Source organism: Myotis davidii, unplaced genomic scaffold (genome assembly GCF_000327345.1).
Source record: "Myotis davidii unplaced genomic scaffold, ASM32734v1 scaffold944, whole genome shotgun sequence".
Classification (NCBI taxonomy): Eukaryota; Metazoa; Chordata; class Mammalia; order Chiroptera; family Vespertilionidae; genus Myotis; species Myotis davidii.
Window position 1 is genome coordinate 635,895 of NW_006296283.1, and position 9,585 is coordinate 645,479.

The 9,585-nt window shown below is 39.4% G+C and overlaps 1 protein-coding gene and 1 pseudogene across 10 annotated transcripts in view; both read right to left on the reverse strand.

Moving 5' to 3' along the window:
• ERC1 (ELKS/RAB6-interacting/CAST family member 1) overlaps positions 1-9,585 on the reverse strand; it is a 496,604-nt gene that overhangs the window by 476,006 nt on the left and 11,013 nt on the right. The gene's annotated exons all lie outside the window — the stretch shown is intronic.
• Positions 8-2,307, reverse strand: LOC102770703 (annotated as a pseudogene).

Here is a 9,585-nt window from a genome sequence, read left to right on the forward strand (position 1 = left end):
GTTTATTTTTATGATGTGCATGGTCATTTTCTTGACCCTTTGATTTTTGGTTTTCTTTTTCCACTGAGGATCTGGTCTTCTCACCCTCCTTATGTTTTAATGTGGAGAACTTTAATTCATTGTCCTGACTACTTTGTTTTATTTTTGCGAATGGACTTTATTCTCTATCAGCCTTTTTATCCCTGTTATCATTTGAACTATTATGATCACGATTTTTAGAGTGCATTCTCCTCTCACCCTCAGAATTTTCTTTTCTGTGTGAACTCTTACCTTCTTGGTTTCTACATTTCTCTTTGTTCCTGCTTTGACTTTCTTCTCTCTCAGCTCCTTGAATCTCTTCTCCTTCTCTATCTTTACTTCTCGATCATCCTGGTGTAGCTCTTCTCTCTCAGCTCAGTGACCTTCCTCTTCTCCTGTACTCCTGCTCTCTGTATCTATGGTACTCCTTGCTTCTGCTGCGGTCACGGTCATGGCTTCTGGATCGCACCCTTCTGCTCCTGTCTCTACTTCTGCTTCGTTCCCTTGTTCTACTATTGTAACTGTGTTTGCCTTTAGTTGTATCACGTTCTCTGCTTCTAGACTGTGCACGCCTATCCTTTTCCTTACTTTTATTATGATCATGCTCATTACTTTATGATTCTAACTGTTTAGACTTCTCTTTACTTCTACTCCTTTCCTGATCTTTTCCTTTAGAATCGCACTTTTTTCTTTTGTATTCTCACGATCCTTTTCTTTACTCCTTGACCACATCCTCTTTTCTTCATGTCTATTATGCTTTGTATACCTTTCCTTACTCTTTGATTTCTCTTTGCTTTTACTCCTACTTTTAGATTTGGCCCTTTTCTTCACCTTGTTTTTATTATACTTATCATCTTTCTCTGAATTTCTTCTGACGTCTCTCTCTTTGCTGTTAGATTTATGGTCTTTAATTCTCTTTTCCTTTTCACTTTTTCTGTTTGGACTCTCAGACACTTGCCTGAGATCAGTTATTTTCTTTTCTTTTACTCTGAGCTTCTTTGATTTTCTTTTACTTCATTTAACTCACTCTTAGTCCCTTTGATCCATCTTTCACCACTTGATATTCTCATTCTTTGAGCTCTTTGCATCTCTTGTCTCCAATGTGGAGGAGTCTCACTCCATCTGAAACGATCCCTTGATCTGGATCTAGACGGAGTTCGATAACGCCTCGGTCCTCTTCCTTTAATTTTCCTGCCAGACCTAGTAACTAAAAGTCGCCTCTGGTATGTAGAAGGCTGGGAATTAAGTGGATTATACTTTCTGTCTCTGTCTCTTTCTCTGTTTTTCCTTTCTTTCTCATCAGCTTTAGGAGGACTTTTTCTCATTAGAAATCTATTTTCAGATATAGGAGGGATCTCTTCTGGACGGACAGTAGACTGGGGTTGTGCATCAAGATTTTCAGCCTCACTTCCACTAGATGCTCTTTTCTTGCTTTTCTTTCACTTCTTTTCTTTGTGTTTTCGGGAATTTTTCCTATGTTTCTTTTTTATTTTTTTTTATTTCTCTTCAGAAGCACTTTCAGAATCAGAAGAATCAGAAGAGGACTGAGAATCACTTGAGCTATCTGAGTCACTGGATGATGACGAGGAGGAGGATTTATGTCTTTTCTTTTCTTCTTTCTTAGCTTTAGATTTGGGAATTAGCTCTCCACAACTGAGTATCCGCACCTCAGCAAATGGTTTGCTAGCTGCATCTGTTTTCTGATTTTCTATCTCCCTCACAACTTCTTGACCAGAAATCACTTGTTCAAAAACAACATGATACATGAAAAACTGAGAACCATTTGTATTCTTCCCTCTGTTGGCCACTGACAAGAGAAATTCTTTGTTGTGTTTAACAGCAAAACTCTAATCTTCAAAAAATCCTCCATAAATAGATTCCCCTCCTCATCCATTTCCTTCACTGAAGTCACCACCCTGAACCATAAAATCTTTGACAACTCTGTGAAAGAGACAACTCTTATAATGCAGTGGCTTCTGAGTTGATTTCCCTGTTCCCTTTTCACCTGTACAAAGACAACGGAAGTTCTCGCATGTTTTGGGACACACATCAGAAAATAATTCAAAGACAACTCTTCCAGCCGGTTGATTATTAATGGTGATGTCAAAAAAACATCGAGGACGTTGAACCTTTATTCCCATGGCTCCAATATTTCAATCTTTAAATAGAGAAAAATCAAGGACAAAATCATCCAATCCTTTCAGCCCTGTAGCATATGTCAAGATGCAAGATTTGCCCTACACCCGCAGTCTCCTCCTGCCGGGTCCGGTCCTGCGGAGCGCTTCAAGTCTACCACCACCAGAAAAGGCGCTAAAGCCCACCACCTGCCTCCCTCCCCCACCACCCAGTCGCAGTGTCGATTGCACCCACTTTCAATTTTAATTTATGACACGGCATTCCCAAAGGAGTAATACTATTAAGAAATTTGATGGGAAAATTTTCCTTTTCAGCATCATCTGTGGAATCAATGGAATCATAGCAGTGGTTCTCAACCTTGACTGCACATAGAATCACCTGGGAATCTTTTTAAAATCCTGATTCCTGGGCCTCAGCCTCCGGAAATTCTGTTTCTCTGTTACTAATGTTGTGGCCCCACTCCACAACAAAGAAACAGAATTTCTGCAGCTGAGCGGTGGTATATTCCACAGCCGTGGTCCGAGTCCAGGGCCCATGGGGGTGGAGCAGAAGGCCCAGCGCCTTATCAGAGCCCGGAAGGTGCAAGAAACTTTTCTGTGACCACCTCCCAGGGGAGATAGGAGAAAGATCTGCCTCCACACTCAGAGGGTGGGTTCCTGCCTCAAACCCCGCCCTTACAGGAAACAGCTCCGGGAAACAGCTCGGGGGAGGGCGCAGCCATTGCCAAGACAACCCCAGCAGGACTGACTTCCTTCTGGTTGGTCGCCAGCCAGACCCCGGTCATGATGAATACCACCCATGGTTTTTATATAAGTAGATAGCCTGGATTGAATTTTGACCAATGAGGTTTTATCCCGTCTTTCCCCATTATTCAGTATTATTGAAGAAATAGTATAATTCCCTAAACCATGGCAAAAAAAACAAAAGCCTTGTTGATATCAGAGACCATAACATTTTATTACAATTCTATATAATAAAAGGCTAATATGCAAATAGACCAAATGGTGGAACAACCAAACAACCAGTCACTATGACATGCGCTGACCACCAGGGGCCATGCACGGAACATGGTGTGTGTCGGCCACAGCAGGATGGTGGAGCAGGTGAGCGGGGGCGCCAAACCAAAGCAGGGCGCCAGTCGCTGTCATCGGGACGAGCCTCTGGTGGTTACTGAAAATTCTTTGCTCCCGTGCGCTGTGGTCCTGCCCAGTGCTCAACCTGCTGCCAGCACTGGCCCCACTCACACCCGCTGCCAGCGCCCAGAGCCACCACTTGCACTGCCAGTGCTGGCCCCAATTGCTCAGCACCATAAGCGGGTGTGAGTGGCAGCTGCCAGCCCCTGATAACCCCTCACGGCTTCTTCACCTCCTCCTGTTCCTGAGAGGCGATCGGGGCCGGTAGCTGCCTCTCGCACCCACTGCTGGCAGCGGCCCCGCTCACACTCACTGCCGGTGCCAGAGCACATGGGAGCAGTGGCGGCGGGGCTGCCGGCAAACAGGGGGCCATGGCAGGAGGGGCCAGGCAGGGGCATGGAGGATGGGACAAGACCTCCCCTGTGCCCACTGCAGCATCACAGCCCACAGTTCCTTTCAAGGTGGCAGCCACCACTCGCACTCACAGCCATCGCTCGGCACCATCAGCAGGTGTGAGCGGGGCCGGCGCTGTCAGGCCCACCTGGTGATCGCACCTGCTGCCAGCACTGGCCCCACTTGCACCCACTGCCGGCGCCCAGTGCCGGACCTGACTACTGGGTGCTGTCAGTGGGTGTGAGCGAGGGCTGCCAGCCCAATCACCCCTCAGGGTTTCTCCACCTCCCCCTGCTGCTGAGGGGTGGTTGGGGCCGGCAGACATGGAGGAACACATAAACAAGTGAACACAGTAGACTCAACATAATTAAAATGTCAATACTCCCCAAAGCAATCTACGGGCGGGGCTGCCGGCAAACAGGGGGCCATGGCAGGAGGGGCCAGGCAGGGGCACGGAGGATGGGCCAAGACCCGCCCCTGTGCCCACCACAGCCTCGCAGCCCACAGTTCCTTTCAAGGTGCACAAATTCATGCACTGGGCCCCTAGGGCTGAATAAAAGAAGAGGGACGTTTGCAAAAGAATAATCTATTTAAGACCCTTAGTGGCAACCTCTTATCAGAGTCAGAAAACTCCTTTAGACTTATAGTCTCTTCTGCCTGGGATAACATTTTATCCCAGACAGTCACAACATTCAGGTCTCTCTTTGCTCAACTAATACCTTCAAAGAGGCATAAAGCACTTGTGCTACATAATGAAATACAATGGGTGTCTCAATGAACATCATTTTAATTTAAAAGACTGTCTCGGGTATAAAGCTGATTTTTTAAATAAATTAATGAAACAAACCTGTCACTTCAAAACCAGTAACTTGCAATATTTATTGCCACTGATAAAATTTGAGCTTTCAAGTGAAAATTAGAATTGTGGAAAACTTGTATCTTTGGGAAAACTTGAAAATTTGGGAACCTGGTGAGCTTGACAGCTTACCAATACTTAAAAAACATTTCTGATGAGATAAGAAGCAATATTAATAAATGTGAGTTTTTTAAAATTTGTCTAATGAAAGTCATACACGAACAAATTTCGCTTCTCAAAATGATTAACTCCCCAATAGGGACATAGCTATTTCACATAGAATTTAATTCTCAGGGCATTCTGCATAATGCCTTTAACATATCCCATATCTGAAACACCAAAAAAGATCAAATCAATTTGGAAAATAAATTAGCCTACTGATTTATGCACAATGTTCTGAATAACCATTCACAATTCATCTCTGTTATCAGAAATGCCAAACATAAAAGTTAAAGCTCAGTCTTTAAATGACGGTGAAATAATTAGCAACCTCATGAAAGAGCTTAAATTCAAACAGTAATGACTTTCACCATGTGACAAACCAAGTTACAACCTAAAATTATAAAAATGTTAATAGTAACCTATGTCCAAGCAGTGTGAAAAATGACAAAACAAAGATTCACACAGGGTAAATTTCTCTTTTTGTATTTCTGAACTTGAAATTCTCTTGATTTTATCCCTAAATAAATAAAACCAAAATAAACAAATCTGAATCCTAAATAAAATCAGACTCCAGAACGAAAAAAATACACAAAGCAAAATATTAAACTTACTTGCCACAATATGATATTAAACAGAACGTATTCTGAACACACAAAATTCCAATAAAAGTGCTTTAAAATAATTATTTTTAAAATAAGCTTCCAGCTAAACTCAACATATAGAAATATTATAAAGCAAAATAATAAAAAGTATGACAATATCTTGTTATATGTTGGTTAGAATAAAAATGTAAATCATCCAAAGCCTTAGCTTTGCCATTCAAGCAAGTTCACAACTGGATTTTTATTCTTCATCAAGCAAATATGTAAATACGAAAAGCCTTCCTCATTGTCAATTTTAAAAAAGAAAAAAAGGCCTTTCCTGTTAAAACATATGTTGTTCCATCTCTCCAACCACCAATATTTGAAAGTTCAGAAACAAAAGGCGTATGAGATATAAAAACAATTGGGTATTTATTTTAGAAACAATCTTCCCAAAAAAAACTTCATAATAATGAACCATACACATTAGACAACTCTAAAAAATGTGTCTTTACTTTTGATAGGATTCTAGACCAAGATCTCTGTGGCCCAAGCAAATCAAACATTTAGAATGCATCTAAATTCCCCGTTTCAAATTGAATTGGAGAAATTTGTTTCATTATTGTAAATCCTATTAAACCAGTATTCTTTGTAAAGTGGAAAATGTCTGACCTTGAGGGCTATGGGGAGTATAATGAATGCAGACTTTAATAAGGGCCCACTGCTAGCTCACTATAATCTATTAATTAGCATTCTCAGTTCTGTAAATCTCACTGTAGTGTTTCACTTTACTTTAAAATTGCACCCTTTGTTTTTTGGACCAAAGATACACAATTTTAGGATTGTATGATAATTATAGTGGGTGCAGGAAGAATATATTCCTGCCAGCCTTGTTGTTTAATTGGGGCAAGGGGCGGAATCTAGATAAGGCAGTGTTTACCCTCCTTCAGCACATATGGTTTTTGGGCATCATAGTCCTATGGGCTGTTTCATTTCCACTGGACTGAAATGCTGAATCCCTACTAGTCTTTTCAGAAGATTCAAATATTTGCCTTTGTATATAGCTTGATAATTAGAAAGGAAATTGCCATTGCTTTTTATCCACACAGCTTTTAAAGTATGGGCATAATCAGCTGCCTTAATTTTTTGAAAATAAAGAAATATGCCAATAATTTTCCCTCATTAAAATGGACATTTCCAAGTTGCTTGATAATAAAAACTATCTTGGTGATAGGCATATTTTTAGCATCATCAAAAAGGTACACTGGAGGTTAGTTAATTCAGTGATAGAGCCAGTAACTTCAATTTAACTTCTTCCAAAATACACACACACATATATGTACACATAATTTATATACACACAAATATACATTATATTTACACTTACATACTCACACAATCTATTCCTAAAAGGTAGAACTTTAAAAGGAAAGTGTGTATTCCTGTATAATTTTTACACAATATTTATAACTTATAGCTCAGCCACTTTTCAAGTCAATGGAAATAAACTGTGATTATTAACAATCCATTTGAGATTGGATAATATTCAAATATGATGTACTTTGATGCTTAATTATCTAAATAAAGTTCTTCATATTTGAGCATTGATATGCCACCATTACATACTCCAAATTTATCAATCTCATTTTACAAAATTAAAAGAAACTAAAATCTACCCTATGAATACAGATACAGTTTCTAAGACCTATGCTACACTGATACTTTACTACAAGGCTAAATTAAGCAAACTCATTACTCCTCTCTTGATATTTACAATTCAACACCCATATAGAAGAACTTTCAGAATGTACTATTATTTTACATTTAGGAATGATAAACTTTTCACGTTGTACTTCACTTTCTGCAACTTAAATTTTAACTGAAGAAAAGTTTATTTCTTCATTCTATTGTCATACATCATTGGAGTAATCTTGTGCATCAATGACTCTCAAGGTGAGGAGATATCAAAATCACCTGGATGGCTTTTTTTAATTAAACATAGCTAAGATTTTAAACACCCTTTTTCTATACACACATTCCTTCTTCTGAGGAACACTGTCACAGTAAATAATCATTATGTATAGGAATCTGTCACAACCCTGAGGTATAATATGGCAGAAAAAAAGGATGAGAAGCATTCAGCCAATAGTCCCTTGTTCCTTTTCCCATCTTTTACAACTAAGCCCGAAAGTGGCAATAGAACCATCACAAATTCCCTGTGGCTGATGAGCAATAGACTAGTTTAAGAATTAGAGGTTGTAGGGGAGCTAAGAAATGCAGTAAAGGCATCTGGGCAATGTTGGACTCTCTCTTTAACCTTCTGTGAGTGTTTAACTCTCTGTAGCCTCAGATTAGGCTGACTACCCAGAAAGCGGAATCCCGCCCAAAGATAATGTCAGGCCCCAGGAAGGAGGTTAATGGATGTATACAATGTAACTGCCTGATGTTATTCGTTAACTTAGAAATGCATTGTTCTTTCTTGTGGTCTATGTGATTTACCCACCATATGCTTTTACTATTAACCCCCTACACAAAAGAGACCCTGTCCTAGGGGAGTGTGGATTTCTGCCCAGCAGGTCACCATTGAGAGCAAGCACCTGCTTTTCCCCTGTATGTAAGTTTCTTCTATTGACACTCTTATGAATTTGAATAAGACTACATGACAGTTCTTCGAAATTAATCCTGAATTAGATTTTTTGGGTTTTTCAGAACCACCAGGTAAGCTTACTTAAAATATAAGTTCCTGGATTCCATCTCCCAGATATTTACTTAGTTGGTATACAGTAATGCCTGAAAATCTATATTTTAAGTAAATATTATCTGTTGACAATGATGTATCCAAGCCAAGATTTAGGAATCCCTGATCTTACTTTTAATATTGAACACTGGGATCTATTTTAGTTCTTTTTTCTTTTCTTCTTTTCACATTTTTTAAGTCTTACTCAAAGAACTTCCTGAGGAATACTTTTTAAAAGCATTTCCTCTTATTTAAAAAGGCTGGGTCTCTAGAAGGCTTATAAATTCAAGTATAATAATCAAACGTTTAGATTCTGTGTAGTGACAAATTAAATTTAGTCGCTGGTTAAAGCACTTTGTAATTTTTAAAAAGTAAAAGCATCCGACTGGCATGGTTCAGTGGTTGAGTGTAGAAGACCTATGAACCCAGAAGTCACAGTTCAATTTCTGGTGTGGGCTCGATCCCCATTGGGAGGCATGCGGGGAGTGGCAGAATCAGTAATTCTCTCTCATCATTGTTGTTTCTGTTTTTCTCTCCCTCTCCCTTCCTCTCTGAAATCAATAAAAATATTTTTTAAAAAAAGTAAAAGCAAATTAGTTTAAGGTTATATCCAAGAAAGAATAAAATTGTCATCATTACTAATTATTGTGAAATCTGACTCAAATGAATTCATATTGTACCATCAAATAAATATGAAGATTTGATCAATTATTTCTTATTTTTTATCTTTATTGTTGATTCGTCCCCTCTTTTCCCATTGACCCCATCTAGCCCACCCTCCACAAGGCCTTCACCACACTACTGTGTATGTCAGCAGTGGGCAAACTACGGCCCGTTCAAAATGAATAAACTAAAAAAAAAAAAAAAAAAAAAAAAAAAAGGACCGTACCCTTTTATGTAATTATGTTTACTTTGAATTTACATTAGTTCACACAAACACTCCATCCATGCTATTGTTCCGGCCCTCCGGTCCAGTTTAAGAACCCATTGTGGCCCTCGAGTCAAAAAGTTTGCCCACCCCTGGTCTATGTCCATGGGTTATGCATATATATGCATACAAGTTCTTTAGTTGATATCTTCCCACCCACCCACTCATTCCCGCCTTCCCTCTGAGATTTGACAGTCTGTTTCATGCTTCTATGTCTCTGGACGTACAGCCATCATACTCAACGGGCAAAAATTAAAAGCATTTCCCCCAGAAACTAGAACAAGACAAGGTAGTCCACTTTACAACTTTTATTCAACATCAGTGTCCCAGTGCACAGATCTGTGCACATTAAAAGGAAATTAATTAGAAGAAATATTTTAATATCACTATTCGCCCTTTCTCTATAATAAAATGTCAACTCATAGAGACCCCAAAAAAATACAAAAGATCAATGAAACCAAGAGCTGGTTCTTTGAAAGTATAAACAAGATTGATGAACCTATAGCCAGGCTCACCGAAAGCAGAGAGAGAAGGACCCAAATAAACAAAATCAGAAATGAAAGAGACAAAATAACCACCACCACCACAGAAATACAAAGGACTGTAAAAAACAATACTATGAACAACTCTATTCCACTAAA